At 49.6% G+C, this 17,411-nt stretch overlaps 1 long non-coding RNA gene and 1 other non-coding gene across 2 annotated transcripts; both read right to left on the reverse strand.

The window, feature by feature from the left end:
- Positions 1 to 1,085: 1,085 nt before the first annotated feature.
- Positions 1,086 to 5,518, reverse strand: LOC139034416 (uncharacterized). Its single transcript, XR_011486900.1, has 2 exons — positions 4,709 to 5,518; positions 1,086 to 1,283 (listed from the first exon to the last, which is right to left on the reverse strand). It is a non-coding gene; the product is annotated as an uncharacterized lncRNA (long non-coding RNA).
- A 2,878-nt stretch (positions 5,519 to 8,396) lies between these two features.
- TRNAC-GCA (transfer RNA cysteine (anticodon GCA)) lies at positions 8,397 to 8,468 on the reverse strand. The gene has a single exon. It is a non-coding gene; the product is annotated as a tRNA-Cys (tRNA).
- Positions 8,469 to 17,411: the final 8,943 nt, after the last annotated feature.

Raw genomic sequence — 17,411 nt, forward strand, 5'->3', positions numbered from 1 at the left:
AGTTGGGGAAGTAGCTATTTTGTCCAGAAATACTGAAGAGGGACCTAGTCCCCATGGACTGGTTTGTGGCAAGTTTTCCTGGCACCTGAAGTGACTGCACACCTACTGTACCCTCCGCATCTCTCAAGACCACTGGGACCCACCTCCCTCCATTGATATTTTCAGATTAAGCTTCCATGTGGGAAGGGGGAGGGGGTGGGAATAGTGGGGTGAGTCAGGGGAGGGGTGGGAGGTGGCACCAGCCCCAGCACAGCTGATGGAGCTGGAATGGGTCCTGACCAGGTGTCCTGGGGCCCAACCCCTATATGGACCCTCTCCCTGGCCAGGTGAGCCCAAGTCAGCCCTTCCCTGGCAGAGACCTGGCAGGAGGTCACTGGCTGGCTCCTGCTCCACGTCAGACCCCCAGCCTATAGTCTCCACCCATGATGCTGCCTGCCAGTCCAGGCCCCCCCAGGAGGGGGACTTGTTTGACCAGCTCTGCTAGGAAACAGGCCGAGGGACTGAAGTAGCAAAGGGCATGCATCCCGGGCTTGGAGGGACAGGCCCAGGGAAGACACCGCTCCATGGCCTCAGCCCTTGGGAGGTAGGGCCACGAAGAGGAGACACTCTGAGGACAGTTTGTGGGAGAGACCAAGCCACGGAGACACTGCAATACGTAGGGGCAGCTCTCCCAGATTGTTCCAGTTAATAAAGCAGAGTCAAAATGTTCAGTACGTTCAGTTACTCAGGAAAGCAAGAGACATGGGTTCTAAGCTCTGTATGGGTGAAGAGAGTTCTTAGGACTTCCCTGGTTGTCCAGCGGCCAAGATTTCGCACTCCAGTGCAGGGGTCCAGGTTCGATCCACCGTCAGGGAATTCAATCCCAAATGTGGCAATTAAGACCCAGTGCAGCCAAATAAATAAATAAATGTTTAAAAAGAGAGAGAGAGGGTTCTCGCTGAGTGGCAATCACAGGAACCACTCCTGTGATGGGAGAGGGACAGAGAGGACTAGCCAGAGGGTCCTCCACCCGTTTGTTGCACAAAATGTTCAAAGGATGCTTTATGTTGGAAAAAACCTGGCGGTTTTTAAATCACCACACCGTAAAACAGAAATATTTTGACTTTTACTTAACAAATTTCATGAAATGTTTCATTATTATATCTTATTTTCAACAGGTAAAGAAAATTGGCTTCTTTAGGTCGGTGGTGTGGCTTTTAATTAGACATGAATTTCTTAGATATGATGCTGGAAGCTCAATTGATTTGTCTTCAAAATTAAGAACATCTGCTCTTTGTAAGACACTGTTAGGAGAATGAAAAGGCAAGTCACAGTTCAGGAGGAGGTATTTGCAAGCCATAGCTGATACAAGCCTTGCACCATAATATATTCACAACTCATCATAAGAAAACAAACCACCCAAATGAAAAAATGGATGAAAGATGTGAGCAGACACTTCACTACAGAAGATATATCATGGTAATAAGCACACAAAAATGCCATCAGCATCATTAGTAATTAGAGAAATGCACCTTAAAACCACAATGAGTTACTATTGAGTTAGCTGAAAAGTTCATTTTGGTTTTTCCATAATATCGCATGGAAATACCCAAACGAACTTTTTGGCCAACCCAATACTACATTACATTAGAGCGTAAATGAGAAAGATTAACCATAACAAGTGTTGGCGAGGATGTGGGGCGACCGAAAGATTCATACATTGCTGTGCAAACACAAAATTGTATAACCACTTTGCCAAACAGTTTGGCAGTTTCTTAAAAAATGAAACATGCTCCTAGCATAGGATCCAGCTGTTCCACTCCTAAGTACTTAGCTGAGAGAATTAAAAGCATTTATCCATGTGCTTGTGCACAAATGTCACAGTAATGTTTCCAGTAAAGCCAAAAATTGAAACAACTCAAACCTTTATCCACAGGTGAGGGAGTAAACAAATTGTGGTGTATGCATGAAATGGAACATTTCTCCTCAATAACAATGAATGAACTATCAATACATACTACAATAGGCTTGCATCTCAAATAATTACCTTGAGTAAAAGAAACCAGACCAGAAGAGAGAAAGAAAACACAGAGAAAGAAAGAGAGAGAGAGAGAGAGAGAGAGAGAGAGAGAGAGAGAGAGAGAACAGATGGCTTGATTCCATTTATATTAAATTCTAGAAAATTAATTTTCAAAAATCAAATGAATCTGTGGTCAGATCAGCGGTTGCCTGGGGTGTTGATAATAGTCTAAGGGACTATTAATAGTATTTTAATAGCATCCATCTAGTCAAAGCTATGGTTTTTCCAGTAGTCATGTATAGATGTGAGAGTTGGACCATAAAGAAAGCTGAGCACCGAAGAATTGATGCTTTTGAACTCTGGTGTTAGAGAAGACTCTTGAGAGTCCCTTGGACTGCAAGGAGATCCAGCCAGTCCATCCTAAAGGAGATCAGTCCTGAATATTCATTGGAAGGACTGACATTGAAGCTGAAACTCCAATACTTTGGCCACCTGATGCGAAGAGCTATCTCACTGGAAAAGACCCTGAGGTTGGGAAAGATTGAAGGCGGGAGGAGAAGGGGATGACAGAGGATGAGATGGCTGATGGCATCACTGACTCAATGGACATGAGTTAGAGTGAACTCCAGGAGTTGGTGATGGACAGGGAGGCCTGGCATGCTGCAGTCCACGGGGTCACAAAGAGTCGGACACGACTGAGCAACTGAACTGACTGAGCTGAACTGAGCTGAAAACTGAATAGTATGGAAAGAAAAAGCAGAGGAGTGGCAGGTGGTTCTGGGCTCCACTTTGGACACACGTGCCAGTTCATCTCCCCCCATAGCCCCCCTTCCCTAAGCTCTGTGGCCTCCCCCTCCCCTTGCCCCCCCTCAGCACTGTCAGCACCAGGCAGAGCATTTGCTTTCATGCCTGGAAGGGGCACTGGCTGCTCCTGTCCACCCATCTTATGGGGAAAACAGAAGAAAGCAGAAGGGATTTAGGTCAAGCCTTGGAATCATCTGCGCTTATGGGGTCCACAGCCTCTGGGTGCCTCCCCCTTCCCATCTCCCTGAGCCTCTCATTATGGTTTTAAGGTACATTCCTCTAATTGCTAGTGATGCTGATAGCATTTTCGGGTGTTTATGAGCCTCTCAGGGAGGTCATCCCAGCTCCCCAAGGCCAGCTGAGCCGTGGATATCAGCCTCTCTCTCTTCTGACCATCTCTCAAGCTGTTTGCCAGTCTTCGCTACCCCTCACTCCCAGGACACAGTCCCCACCTGCTCATCTCCTTTTGGGTGCCACACTGTCTTTCAAGAACTTCTTTTCAAAAGTTCCCGCTTGCCACCGGCACAGCCCACTTTGGGCCCCTTTGCTGTGGCTGGGCGGCCCCCAGAGGCTCCCTCACCAGCCTGGATGCAGGGGGCCTCTGCTCCCCCCTCTCCCACCTCTCTGGTGGTGCTGGGAGGCCGCTGCATGCGGGCTGGTGGGCCTCCCTCATCCCTGGTTACCCAATGCCTTGACCTCAGCTCCTGATTGGCCAGAGGACACAGCCGGGACTGGTCATTCCTAGAAACTGCCCTCCCCTCCCAAATTGTGACCTGCGCTGGTCCCCACCTCAGTACAGCCTCCTCTCCTCCCCCCCCCATCCCCTCGCTCCACCCTCTGACTGCCTTCTGTTCTCCCAGGTGCTCACCTCCTCCTGGCTTCTGTCCACCTTCCCACCCAACACTGACACCAAGGTGGCTCACCCACCTCTGCCGGCTGTGCCCCCAGTCTCATCACCTGCTCACAACGTCAGCCAAACCCAGGACTCCTGTCTTCCCTGTGTACTTCTGAATCTCTGCAATAAGTCCCCTTGGTGTAAAACTGAACCCTCTCCTTATGGAGCCCAATACATACCTGTTGGGTTACCCCCTCACCCCTGGTGGGACCTCAGTTCACAACTCATTAGGCTCCCTGTCTTCCTCCTAGGGGTGAGGCACCCCAGGGCAGTCATTGGTAACCCCCTTCTAGGGCCCAGCTTCACATGAGCCTGCTCTAGAGCTGGGGATCTCTCCCTGTGCTGAGGTCTGTACCCCAATGTCCAGATCCCATGAGGTGCCTTCGCTCTTGGGAGGCACCCTACAGGGACTCCACCCTCTGGCCAATGCCCTTCCCCAAACTTCCCTCTGCTGACCTTGGGTCAGCTCTCTGCCCTCTCAAGCTACCTCGATCATCCCATTTGCGGAAGGACATCCAGGACAGTAGCGAGGATGGAGGGGATGAAGCTGTTGTGAGTTCTGGCCTCAGGGGACCTGAGTTATTGTGTGAAAAGAAAAGGGCCTCCTAGCAAGGGAACAGGGGCTTCTCAGGTGGCGCCAGTGGTAAAGAATCTGCCTGCCAATGCAGGAGACCCAAGATACGTGGGGTTCAATCCCTGGGTTGGGAAGATCCCCTGGAGTAGGAACCGGCAACCCACTCCAGTATTACTGCTTGTAAAGTCCATGGATAGAAGAACCTGGCGGGCTACCTTCCATGGGGTCACAAAGAGTTGGAGCAAGAGAACCAAATGAGCATATGAGCATACTGTAATAATAACAACGACAGACCAGCAGCAGGAATCCTAGGGCCCTGGAATCAGAGAGAACTGGGGTTGACTCCAGTCCTGAGTTTCAGTCCTGGTTTTAGCCACTTACTAGCAGTGGGATCATGTTTAAGTCATTTCACCTCTATGAACTTCTAATTCCATACCTTTAAAGTGGGCAGCAAAGGATGAGATGGCTGGATGGCATCACCGATTCAATGGACATGAACTTGGGCAAACTCTGGAGATGGTGAGGGACAGGGAGGCCTGGTGTGCTGGAAAGACAGGGAGGGGTTTTCCATGTCATCCTCTGATACACCTGACTCGCGCGGTTACCTGAAGCTTGGATATTTAGGTCGTTTCAAATTCCTTTCCATCTTAAGGAGCCTTGTGATGAACAGGGAGTTTGTTAAGGAATCTTCCCTTGTGGCTCAGCTGATAAAGAATCCACCTGCAGTGCGGGAGACCTGGGCTTGATCCCTGGGTTGGGAAGATCCCCTGGAGAAGGGAAAGACTACCCGCTCCAGTATTCTGGCCTGGAGAATTCCATGGACTGTATAGTTTGTGGGGTCACAAAGAGTCTGACATGACTAAGTGACTTGCACTTTCACTTGGCCATAGATGCTGTGTTTGTTTTTTAAATTTTGTAACATTTTAGCAATAGTCCTGAGAGCTAACATTAACTGAATGTTTATTCTGTTCCAGGGACTTCTAAGTGACCTGTTTCATTTAACATCCACACAAGCACCAGAACAGGTACTACTGGTTTTTCCATTTTGATGTTGTTCAGTCACTCAGTTATGTTTGACTCCTTGCGACCCCCTGCCGTTTCAATGGACCGCGTATTAATAAAATGAAAACTGGACTGGAGTGGGATATAAGAAAGTGGAGTTGGCGGGTACAGACAATTCTTCTGAGTCATTTTCTGGGAAATGGGAGCAGAGAAACTGGGCAGGAACTAGAGGGGTCATGGATCAAGACAGACTTTTTCAAAAGTTAGTGCTAGGGCTTCCCCGGTGGCTCAGTGGTAGAGAGTCCGTCTGCCAACACAAGAGACACGGGTTCAATCCTTGGCCCGGGAAGAACCCACATGCCTCGAACAACTAGGTACATGCGCCACAACTACCCAGCCTGAACTCTAGAGCCTGGGGGGCCGAAAATGCTGAGCCTGAGCGCGGCAACTACTGAAGCCCATGTACCCTAGAGACTGCTCTGCAACAAGAGGAGACACCACAGTGAGAAGCCTGAGCACCACAACTAGAGAAAGCCCCACGGCAGCAATGGCCCAGCACTGCCAAACATAAATATATATTAAAAAAACCCAAAGCCTCCATCAGGGACTTCACTGGTGGTCCAGTGGTTAAAAGGTGGGTGATATTAATGTGGTGCGCCTAAGACAACAATCCTGCAGAGAGGAATTAAACGTTGATGCAGGAGAGAGAACATGCAGTGGGGTCCTTGAGGAGGCAAGAAGCGAATTTAATTCACAAGTGATAGATTGACCTTGACAGATGAGAGTGAAAACACTTCTTCTTAACAGAGGGGGAAGGCAGCTGCTATGAATGCAGACAGACTGGTTGCTTGGAATTAATGGGAGAAAGGTGGAAATGGTTTTCATCTAATTGCATCCGTTGTCGGAATAGTTAAGATATTCAGCTACAGTAGGGGAGGGGGAGGGAGTGTTGAGAATTTGAAAAGAGCATAGAAGAGGTGAAGAAGCCGTCTCAGAAAGTGAGAAAGCAAGCATACACAAGACTCCTCTGTGTGTGTGTGTGTGTGTGTGTGTGTGTGTGTGTGTATGCTGTATGCTGTATGCTCACTCATATCTGACACTGTGACCCCATGGACCGTAGCCCGCCAGGCTCTGTCTGTGGTATTTCCCAGGCAAGAATAGGTTGCCATTTCCTCCTCCAGGGGATCTTCCCGACCCAGGGATTGAACCTGCCTCTCTTGCGTCTCCTGCGTTGGCAGGCACTGCTGACACCCTAGCTACATCCGACGCTGACTTGAGATTTTGGTCACAGGTGAAGTTTGTCAGGACGGCTGTGTGATTGTCCCCAGCAATGTCCGGCTGCTTGGATGTGGGCATGGAATAAGCGAATACCTGCACTGTGATTTTGCCAGGTAGATTCTATACAGGGAGAGAGGGCCAGATATGTAAGAGATTTGAAAGAGAGCTGTTGATTCGCTGGGCCACAGGATCCAAGCTGTGTGGGCGAGAGGAGGGAACGCCCTGTGTGGGTGGGGAGGCAGGTGATGAAAAGCCATATGGTGCCTTGAAAGAAGACCTGAGGAGGTCAGCAGACAGTGGTGATGGTCTGATACTGTGTTTGAAATCAAGACCTCGAAGGCAGCAGCCTCACTGATGAGCACAAGATCTACATCTCAGGTGCCTACTTTCTGCACCACAGTGCCGCCTCCTACCCGCTGGTCCATGAGCCCCTTGAGAACAGGGATCCCGCCTCACTTTTCTTAAGGATGCTCAACCCTGAGCCTGAATCTAGTACATCGTGCGTGTGTGCTAAGTCACTTCAGTCGTGTCCGACTCTTTGCGGCCCCGTGGACTGTAGCCCACCAGGCTCCTCCGTCCATGGGATTCTCTAGGCAAGAGGACTGGAGTGGGTGGCCTTGCCCTCCTCCAGGGTCTTCCTGACACAGGGATCGAACCTACATCTCTTATGTCTCCTACACTAGCAGGCAGGTTCTTCACCACCAGCACCATCTAGGGAGCCCCAAATCTAGTACACAGTATTTAATAGATATTTGTTGAAGGAAAGACAAGGAAATAAAGCCTACATGAGCAGCTGTGCAAAGTGCCCCTACCTCCTCAAGGTGGGAAATGAGCTCCTCTGCATTTAGGGCCGAACGAAGGACAGGACTTGGGCCAGGAATTCCAGGTATCTCTGCACAAGCTCAGTGTTTTCCTACCAGCTTGGATTCCCCAGAGCCTGGTGCTGACCTGCAGGACCTTCTCCAGGTGCCCACCCTCTCTCTGAGACTTTTCAGCAAGGACTTCCTTTCCAGAGATTTGCACCAGGGAAGGCTGGGGGCAAGGCTGTAGTGAGAAGGGAGAGGATGCTGAAGGGACTCTGGAGGTCAGACATGGAGAAGGGAAGAGTGGGGAGGGGCCCGTAGCCAGTTCATGTCTTCAACAGATATTTCTTTTTATCTTGGGCTGTGCCATGTGGGATCTTCACTCCCCAACCAGGGATCAAACCTGTGCCCCCTGCATTGGGAGCGTGGAGTCTTAACCATTGGATCACCAGGAAAGTCTCTCAACAGATATCCTTTGAGCCCCTACATTGTTCCCCTCTGTGCCAGGTGCTGACAACCCCTGGCTGATTAAGGAGGTACATGGTCCAGAGAATTGTGCCCACTGCAGATATAACCAAGGGATAGCGTGATCATTGTGGTTTCAGACCATCAGGGTGAGTCTCTGCCCCCAAAGCTAAGAGTCCTTTGTGAACTGAGCCGAGATGTGCAGACCAATGAGAAGTGATTTTCTTGCAAACACCCTTGTGCACAGCAAGAGGGAGGGGAAAGGGAAGGCGGTGGGAGCCAGGGCCCAGGAGAGGCAGCAGGGCTCGGGTCAACTCATCTTGCCATCAGGCAGCAGTCTAGCTAGCATCTCTCCTTCCTGTGTTGTCTCCTCCAGCCCAGACCGTGCAGGGCCAGACACGGTTTTGTTGTCTCAGGTCTCAATCTGTTCACTCCCTCTAGTGGACATCTGTTGAGTCTGTTTACCCAGCATCCATCTCTCCAGCTCTTTATTAATCTCCCGTTTCTCACCTTTCCCCCCAAATACTCTCTCCTGAAAGATGAGCCCTAAGGTGGGTTCTGTGAGTGAAGAAAACAAGGGGGCACCCGGACTTGAACCAGGGACCTCTTGATCTGCAGTCAAATGCTCTACCACTGAGCTATACCCCCAGTCACAGCTGTCTAGCTAACATTTCATGTCCAGAATCATATCATGCTAACACTGAGAATCAATCAATGGCAGAGATTAAATATCAACTGATTAAACAAACTCAGTAGGTAAAGAGTCAGCCTGCAATGCAGGAGATCACAGGAGACTGGGGTTCAATCCCTGGGTCAGGAAGATCCCCTGGAGGAGGAAATGGCAACCCACCCCAGGACTTTTGCCTGGAGAATCCCATAGACAGAGGGATTGGACAATCCTATGGACTGGTGGGCTACAGCCCATGGAGTTGCAAAGAGTTGGACAGGACTGAGGATGAACACGAAAACAAATCTTTAAGAAATTTAGATCAGAGAAGAAACTGACTTCCAGAAATTCAAAAGTTACCAAGATTCTCCTTTCAGCTTTTTTCTTTGCTTCCTTCTCAAATCAGCTTTAATCTCGCAAACAAACCTCTCCAGGCAGCTGATTCCCACATCAAACACCTCTAGGTGTACGTCTCCACACCTGGGATGCCAGAGAGGAAAGTGTTTAATTCTGAAAAATCCTAGAGCCAGACCCTTGTTGGCCTGATTGGGGTTCTAGCACAACCAAGGGGAGTTGAGTGATACAACCATTTCAGGAGTGATGTCATGTAAGAATGTGTGTGCCCCCAACTCAGAATCCCTGTCTACAGTATGGGGAGGGAGGGTGACTCCCCTGAAAGAAGTCAAGGGGAGCCAGGACACAGCCCAGGGGGCCAACTCTGCAGCTCTGGGGTCACCAGTCAAGTCTACCATGTGAAGGAGGAGAGCAGTCTATCGTTTCTGCTGCTGGAGTCAGCGGATGCCCTACACGGCCCAGATTAGTTGCTCTGTGGGCCTGTGGCATCATCCTGGATCAGGGATTGAACCCGTGTCTCCTGCATTGGCAGGCAGGTTCTTAACCACTGGACCACCAGGGAAGGCCCGTGCCAACTTCTAAGGCCCACCTTAAGAGCAGGGAATAATGACTGCTCCTTTTTCCTGCCCAGGGTAGGCACATTTTTGTTGTTGTTGTTAAATAAATGAATGAATGGAGATCATTACAGACCACCAATATCTAATGGCCACCCAGATCTTGAAACACTATGCCAGATCATGTCCCCAGGACTACAGGGTACTGCTCTTCCCTTTCTGTAGCTCATGGAGGAAACTTTGACACAGCCAGCCCAGACACTTGCTCCTGGCGGCCACACTTTTTAAAAGAATTGTAGTTGACTTACAATGTGGAGTTAGTTTCAGGTGTATAACAATCTGATTCAGTTATACATATATAGACATATATATTTTCTTTCACAGATTCTTTCCCTTATGGGCTTCCCAGATGGCATTAGTGGTAAAGAACCTGCCTACCAATGCAGGAGACATCACGAGACCCGGGTTTGATCCCTGGGTCGGGGAAGATCCCCTGGAGGAGGGCATGGCAACCCATTCCAGTATTTTTGCCTGGAGAATCCCTTGGACAGAGGAGTCTGGCAGGCTACAGTCCATAGGGTGGCAGAGTCAGACATGACTGATAGGCTATTACAAAATAATGAGTATAGTTCCCTGTGCTGTACAGTAGGTCCTTGTTGGTTATCTATTTTATATATAGGAATGTGTATATGTTAATCCCAAACTCCTGATTTACCCCTCCCCCACCCCTTTCCACTTTGGTAACAGTAAGCTTCTTTCCTGTGTCTGTGGGTCTAAGTCTATTTTGTAAATAAGTTCATTTGCATCTTTTTAGATTCCATACGTAAGCAATATCCTATGATATTATGGTATTTGTCTGGGTTACTTCACTTAGTATGATAATTGCTAGGTCCATCTGTGTTGCTACAAATGGCATTGTTTCATTCTTTTTAAATATATATATGTATATATACACAGCACTCATCTGTCAGTGGACATTTAGGTTGCTTCCATGTCTCGCCTATTGTAAACAATGCTGCAATGAACATTGGTGTGTATTTTTTGAATTAGAATTTTCTCAGGATATGTGCTCAGGAGTGAGATTACAGGATCATATGGCAATTTTATTTTTAGCTTTTTAAGGAAACGCCATACCATTTTTCCATAGTGACTGTACCAATTTACATCCCCACCAACAATACAGGAGGGTTCCATTTTCTCCATGCCCTCTCCAGCATTTATTGTTTGCAGACTTTTCTGATGGTCATTCTGGTCTCTGTGTGGTGATACCTCATTGTTGTTTTGATCTGCATTTCTCTAATAATTAGCGATGTTGAACATTTGGAGAAAGTGCTATTTAGGTCATCTGCCCATTTTTTGATTGAGTTATTTTCTTTTTTTTTTTTTTTGATGCTGAGTTGTATGAGCTGTTTGTATATTTTGGAAATTAATCCTTCATTGGTCACATCATTTGTAACTATTTTCTCCTTTTCTGTAGGTTGTTTTTGTTTTATTTCTCGTTTCTTTCCTGTGAAAAAGCTTTTAAGTTTAATTAGGTCCCATTTGTTTATTTTTTGTTTTTATTTCTATTACTCTGGGAGAAAGATCCAGAAGATACACTGCAATTTATGTCAAAGAGTGTTCTGCCTATGTTTTCCTCTGGGAGTTTTATAGTGTCTGGTCTTACATTTAGGTGCTTAACCCATTTTGAGTTTATTTTTTTATATGGTGTTAGAGAATGTTCTAGTTTCATTCTTTTAGATATAGCTGTCCAGTTTTCCCAGCACCACTTATTAAAGAGCCTGTCTTTTCTCCATTGTATTTTCTTTCCTCTTTTGTCAAAAATTAACTGACCATAGGTGCATAGGTTTATTTCTGGGCCTTCTATCCTGCTCCATTGATCTAGATGTCTGTTTCTGTGCTAGTACTATACTGTTTTAATTACTGTAGCTTTGTAGGATAGTCTGAAGTCAGGGGGGTCTGACTCTTCCAGGTTCTTTTTCTTTCTCAAGATACCTTTGGCTATTCCGGGACTTTTGCATTTCCATACAAATTTTAAACTATTTTGTTCTAGTTCTGTGAAAAATGCTATTGGCAACTTGATAGGGATTGCATTGAATCTGCAGATTGCCTTGGGTAGTACAGGCATTTTAAGAATTTAAAATTCTTTGATTGTACCAATCTAAGAACATGCTATATCTTTGCGTCTGTTTGTATCGTTTTCAATTTCCTTTATCAGTGTCCTGAAGTTTTCAGAATATAGGTCCTTTGTCATCTTAGGTTGGCATATTCCTAGGTATTTTATTCTTTTTGATGTGAAGGTAAACGGGATTGTTTCCTTAATTTCTCTTTCTGGTCTTTGCTAGTGTATAGATATCATCAGATTTCTGTGTATTAATTTTATATCCTGCAACTTTACTGAATTCATTGAGTTCTAGTTGTTTATTGTTACTGATGACCACACCTAAGCAGGACTCTAACAACCAAGTTCCTACCATGCAGCCGTGTCCAGGTGCTCGGAGGGTGCCACTGATCAAAAGGTGCCAACAGGAAAATATCCCTAGGACATATTCCTCAGTGAAGACAGCAAGCTGCAGAATGATACACAGAGTATGGTCTGTGTGTGGTTTCTAAACCCTGTGTTTTTCGGCACTACCTACGTGTATGAAAATGCATGAGGAAGAAGCCTGAAAGGCTACACACCAGAAGGAAAATAGTGGGGGCCTGGGGGAGAGGGTGGGGGATGGAAGGGTGGCAGGCACAGAGAGCCCTTCAGCTTCATCTGCACACATTTTCTTGGTGAGAATGTATTCTTGTAAAAACACATTTGCAGAATTAAAAAAAAAAAAAAACACTTTCAAAGCTTAGAGGCTGGTTAGTGTTCTGCTCAGAGGGTTCCCTAGCCTTGGTTCTCCAGTGTAGACCTGCCTCTGAATCCCCCGAGGAACATGCTGGAACTTTGCGACCCAGATCTCCTGAAGGAGAATGCAGTCTGCAGTCCTCACCTTGCCTTGAGTCCTAGTAGGAGAAGCCAGGCCCTGGAAACATGAGTAAATAAAGCAATCTGCTCATGCACTGTCAGCCCAAGGTTTGAGCCAGAGGGTGTGGAAGCAGCTCCCAAGAGCAGGGCCTGTTCTGGGGGTCGGGGGGTGGAGGGGCAGGCAGTAAGCAGAGCTATCTCCTGATAAATCTGGAAAAGCTTCCAGAGAGGGTGGAATGCAAGAAAGTAATTGCTGAAACCTCAGGGACCTCCCAGATCCCAGGGTGGACCCCAGGTCCCCCTTGGACCTCATTTCTTCACCACCCAGTGCTCACTTGAGCCTCCACTCAGGAGCAACCCCCCGGGCTCCACAGCTCAGCAGAGCTGAGCCGGGGCTGGGGGCTTCTGCTCCCAGGGCACCTCAACCAGGACTTGCCTGCTTGGCATCTCCATGGGAACCACCAAACAGCCCAGTCCTTCCGCATCTGCTGTAGGAACCCAGCCATAGTGGCTACAGGCTGAGCGCAGTGCTGGGCCTAGCTCACTCTATGCCCTGCTGTGGAGGAAGTGACACCCAGGTTCCTGCAGTAACAGCACTCACAGACAGGTCAGAAACCACAGGGGCCACCCTGCCCCAGCAGGAGTCTGAAAATGCTACTTTTACCATCAGACTTACATGTGACCTACTCAACACCCTGGTTGAGTACACACCTTCTTCCCAGTTCTGAGCTCATGGTGACTTAATTTACCTATTCAAAGGACCAGGTTAAAGGCAAGCTTTTCTCCCCAAAGAAAATATCAGAGTCTATTTTGTTTTTCATTTAATATCAGAGTCTAGAAAGCAAGAAACAGGTGTCTTGGCATGATCCTTTTTGTCCTGAGAGAACAGGGCTCCAGGAGTCCTGTCCCCTGCTTCAACCAAGGTGGTCCCACTTTGCCCTGTGTCATTTGAATAAAAGATTCCTCTTTTTTTTAAAAAAAAAGCCTTGAAAATGGCATTGGGCCTTGCATCCAATGCTATTATTTGAAAGATGGAGAAAACTGAGCTCCTATTTGGTTCGTCCTTTATTTAATAAGCACTCGTTATTTGTTACTCATATGTGTCAGGCACTGTGTTAAGTGCTGGGGACATTCCAGGAAGACTCAGCACCTTCTCACAAGGAGACTGAAGCCAAGGAGAAGACGGAAGAAAGCAGAAGCTGGAGCGCAGAGTGAGGGCTTGAGAGCAGGTGCGGAGAGACGTGGGGGCAGACACAGGTCAGAGAAGGTCTCAGAGGCAGGCCACCCTCCAGCCCACGATCGCCTTGCCATCAGGACTCTGCTGTATGACACCCTCCTCGACCTCAGGACAGGGGGTCTGGTCTACCTCCCCCACACCCCCAGGACCATCTCCATCTCCTGCCACGGCGACGTTTGTGTGGTAAGTGGCACGCCGCTCCCTGGACCTGCCCTAACAGTTGGCCGTGTGACCGCAAGCAGCTCATCCCACCCTCCTCTGTCTCCGTTTCTCCACAAACATGGACCCCTGATGCCAGGCTGCCTTCCGCAGGCAAAGGTGGGAGCCAGGCCCGCCCTCATCCTGAGGACCCAGGCTCCAGGGTCTGCCCACACCATCTCTGCAAGGGTGGGCACCAAGGGTTGGTGGTGGCACCCTCTATGAGGGAGGAGAGGGAGAAGATGGGATCAGCTCTGCAGGCCCGTGTGGCTGACCGGCCACCACACCCTTGTCCCTTCCCGCATTCTCCCACAGCACAACTGCTCCATTTCGGAATCTGGACTCTGCCCAGTATAAGGTGTAGCCTGGAGGAGGCAGGTTCTGCCTTCACAGTTAGGGAACAACAGCTGATCTCCTCACAAGTCTGGCCTCCAGGCATGGATCTAAACCACTTTGAAGTTGTGTCTACCAGGAGGTGACTCCTCTACCTTCAGAAACAGAAAAATTGCTACCGAAACACAAGTTCATGTGTCTGACGCAGTGAAGCTGAACAATACCAAGATGTCGGAGTTTGGAACAGAGAAAGGTTTAGTGACGATCCCACAAGGAGACAGGTAGCTCATGCCTTAAAAAGCCCAAACTCCCTGAAAGCCCTCAGCAAAGCCCTTTTCTAGGAAAGGTGAGGGAGCGGCCTGGTGAGTTGCTACAAATGTCTTGGGTGTCAGATCCTTTGTCCTCCGAGGTCAGGTCACACTCAGGTAAACACGTTAATGTAAATCTCTAACAAATGTTAACCTCTGTTCTGACAAGGAAGGGCCCGGTCCCCAGACACAGCTTTTGCTCTCTCAGGTCCGGGGTCTTGGCTGAACAGGCCGATCTCAGTTGGCTCCCTCAGGCTGGGTCCCCAGACCATGCCCAGCCATCATCGCTGAGGGAGACTGTTCCCATGGCCCAGCTGGCCCTCAGGCCACTCTGATGGCGGGGGCATCCTACAAAGACTGCCACTGCCTTTAGATCACAGGGGCGGGGAAGGCCTGCCTCAAGGCCTGTCAGTGGCCTTGGTGAAGACTCTGGAGCCCTGCTGGACACAGCCCCCAGCCTGTTCCCGGGGTGCCCCTCCGCTCACCTGCTTACCTCACTGCCTGACCACCACCACTCTACCGGCATTTGGCTAAATGGCCCACTAACTGTCGGTGGTTCGTTTGCTGTTGGTTGCTTGTGGGCGGGGCCCAACTGCCGCAATGGGTGAGCAGGACTCCCCACCAATGGCTGAGCAGGACCACTAATGGACCTGCCCCCCATAACCGTTGCCTGGCAACGGGGCACAGGTTAAGCCACACACAATAATGGCTGCGCTCTGTTCAAAAAAGTCTCATCTTGATAGCCCTTGTCACACTGGGCAGGGATGGGCTCAGTCAAACTGTAACAGAGCAGGATGAGCACGGCCCTTGGCTGCCAGCCATTGCTGGGCCTCATTACTCTGCATCCTGTTACTAGGCAACAGGTCCTGCGCAGCCATTGCTGGTGCCTCAGTGGGCCCCGCCCACAAGCCTCCAACCGTCAGTGAGCCACCATTATTTGGCCTGCGCAGCTACTGGTTACCTGCCACTGGTAACTGTCGGCAAGGGACCACAGGGGAAGTGATTCAGTCAAGGGTCAGTGGTGTGGTGGTCATCACGTGGAGAGTGAGCTAAGAGGGAGATTCAGGCTTTCTCCTGGAGGCCCTTCAGCTTACCCATCCTTGTTGGGCCAGTGGGTGAGCTGGAGGGCCCAGGGAACAGACTGGGGACTGTGTCCTGAGGGGCTCCAGAGCCCTTACTAAGGCCCTCCATCAGCCTCATCCCAGGCCTTGAGGCAGTGGTGAACCTCTCCCCCACCCGTCTCTGTGACCCAATAGCAGTGACCATCTGTCTGGTCATAGTCTATGAGACCTGGTCTCCCGCTTTGGGCCGCCTGAGGAGACTGGGGGCCAGTTGGGTTGAATGCCTGGCTCCCTCAGGGATGACAGCTGGGCAGGGTGTGGAACCTGGCCCTGAAGGAGCTGCCAACTAGGATCTGCCTTCTCTTAGCCAGGACTGGGACCTGGGAGGGTGAAAATTGTATCTTGGGGCTTTACCCTTTCTTGTCAGGACAGAGAATAGCATTCATCTGGTAGAGGTTTATAGGAACATCGTTACCTGACCATGACCAGACCTCCAGAACAAAGGATCTGACACCGAGAAGTCTGCAACTAACCACACCCTTCCCTCATCTTTTGCTTTTAAGGGGACTTACTGAAAGCTTTCAGTAATTTTGGGGTTCTTAGGGCAAGGAGCCACCTATCTCCTCGTACAAATCTGTAATAAATCTCTGTTCCAAACTCTAATGTTTAGTATTGATGGGCTTCACTGTGTGTCTGGCACATGGCTTGCGAATTTGGTAACACCACCAGAGGCTGAGACACTAGCCCCAAGTCTTCGATGACACAGACCCCCTCCTGCAGCAAGAGGAGGGACACCCTGGTGATTTGCATGAAAGAGTGAGCAGACACCCAAATACAACCTGATAGGAATCAGAGTTGAGACCCAGAAGAGTCTTACAGGACCCTCACACAGCTAGAGGCAAAACTGCTGACAGAAGGAAGCCAAGGGCCTGGACTGGAGTGGAAATCACCTCCCCAGACAACATCACTGACCTTAGCTTAGGAAGGCGATGTGAATGGGTCATGATCTCCCTGACACGGTCAGTTAGAGGAAAAGTGAAAGTGTCAGTCATGTCGGACGCTTCACAGCCCCACAGACTGTAGCCCCCTAGGGCCCTCTGTCCATGGGATTCTCTAGGCGAGAATACTGGAGTGGGTTGCCGTTTCCTTCTCCAGGGGCTCTCCCAGACCTGGGGGTCAAACCTGGGTTTCCCCGCATGGCAGGCAGATCTTTACCGCCTAAGCCACAGGGAAGCCCTCAGAGGGGTGACAGCTAAAAGAGAGATCCAGGAAGGGGCCTGGAGCATCTCTGGAGTGAGGACAGTCAGGTCACCCGCCCCACACCCCAATCCTGAGCAGGATCCCAGAATGTCAGGGCTGGCGGGAACCTCGAAAATCTGGTCGTCTACAGGTAAACAAACCGGGGCCGAGAAAGAAGGGATTTTTATCCTGTGAGCTCAGACACCCTGCACGCCCTTCAGCCTCAAGTGCTGTTTACCTCCCCTTCCTCTACCTAGGCTATAGCTCAGATGGTAAACAATCCTCCTGCAAAGAGAGACCCAGGTTCGATCCATGCGTCGAGAAAATCCCCTGCAGAAGAAAATGGCAACCCACTCCAGTATTCTTGCCTAGAGCATCCCATGGACGGAGGACCCCAGTGGGCTACAGTCCATGAGGGTCGTTAAGAGTCAGACACGACTGAGCGACTGACACTGGCCAGGCTGAACCTCTCCAACTCCAGGAGGGCGGGGTCCGGGCAGGATATGGTCTGCAAGGGCCACCTTCACGGAAGCTGGGCCACGTCAGCTATGACCCAACACTGTGGGGCCAGGCCAGGGAGTTGCCGCCTCCACTGCGGACGCCCCACGCAGGCCGGCCCTTGGGCTCGCTGGTTGGCGGGCTGCAGGAGGCACGCGGGAACACAAGAACCTCCTGGAAGGA

This window comes from Odocoileus virginianus, chromosome 1 (genome assembly GCF_023699985.2).
Source record: "Odocoileus virginianus isolate 20LAN1187 ecotype Illinois chromosome 1, Ovbor_1.2, whole genome shotgun sequence".
Lineage (NCBI taxonomy): Eukaryota > Metazoa > Chordata > Mammalia > Artiodactyla > Cervidae > Odocoileus > Odocoileus virginianus.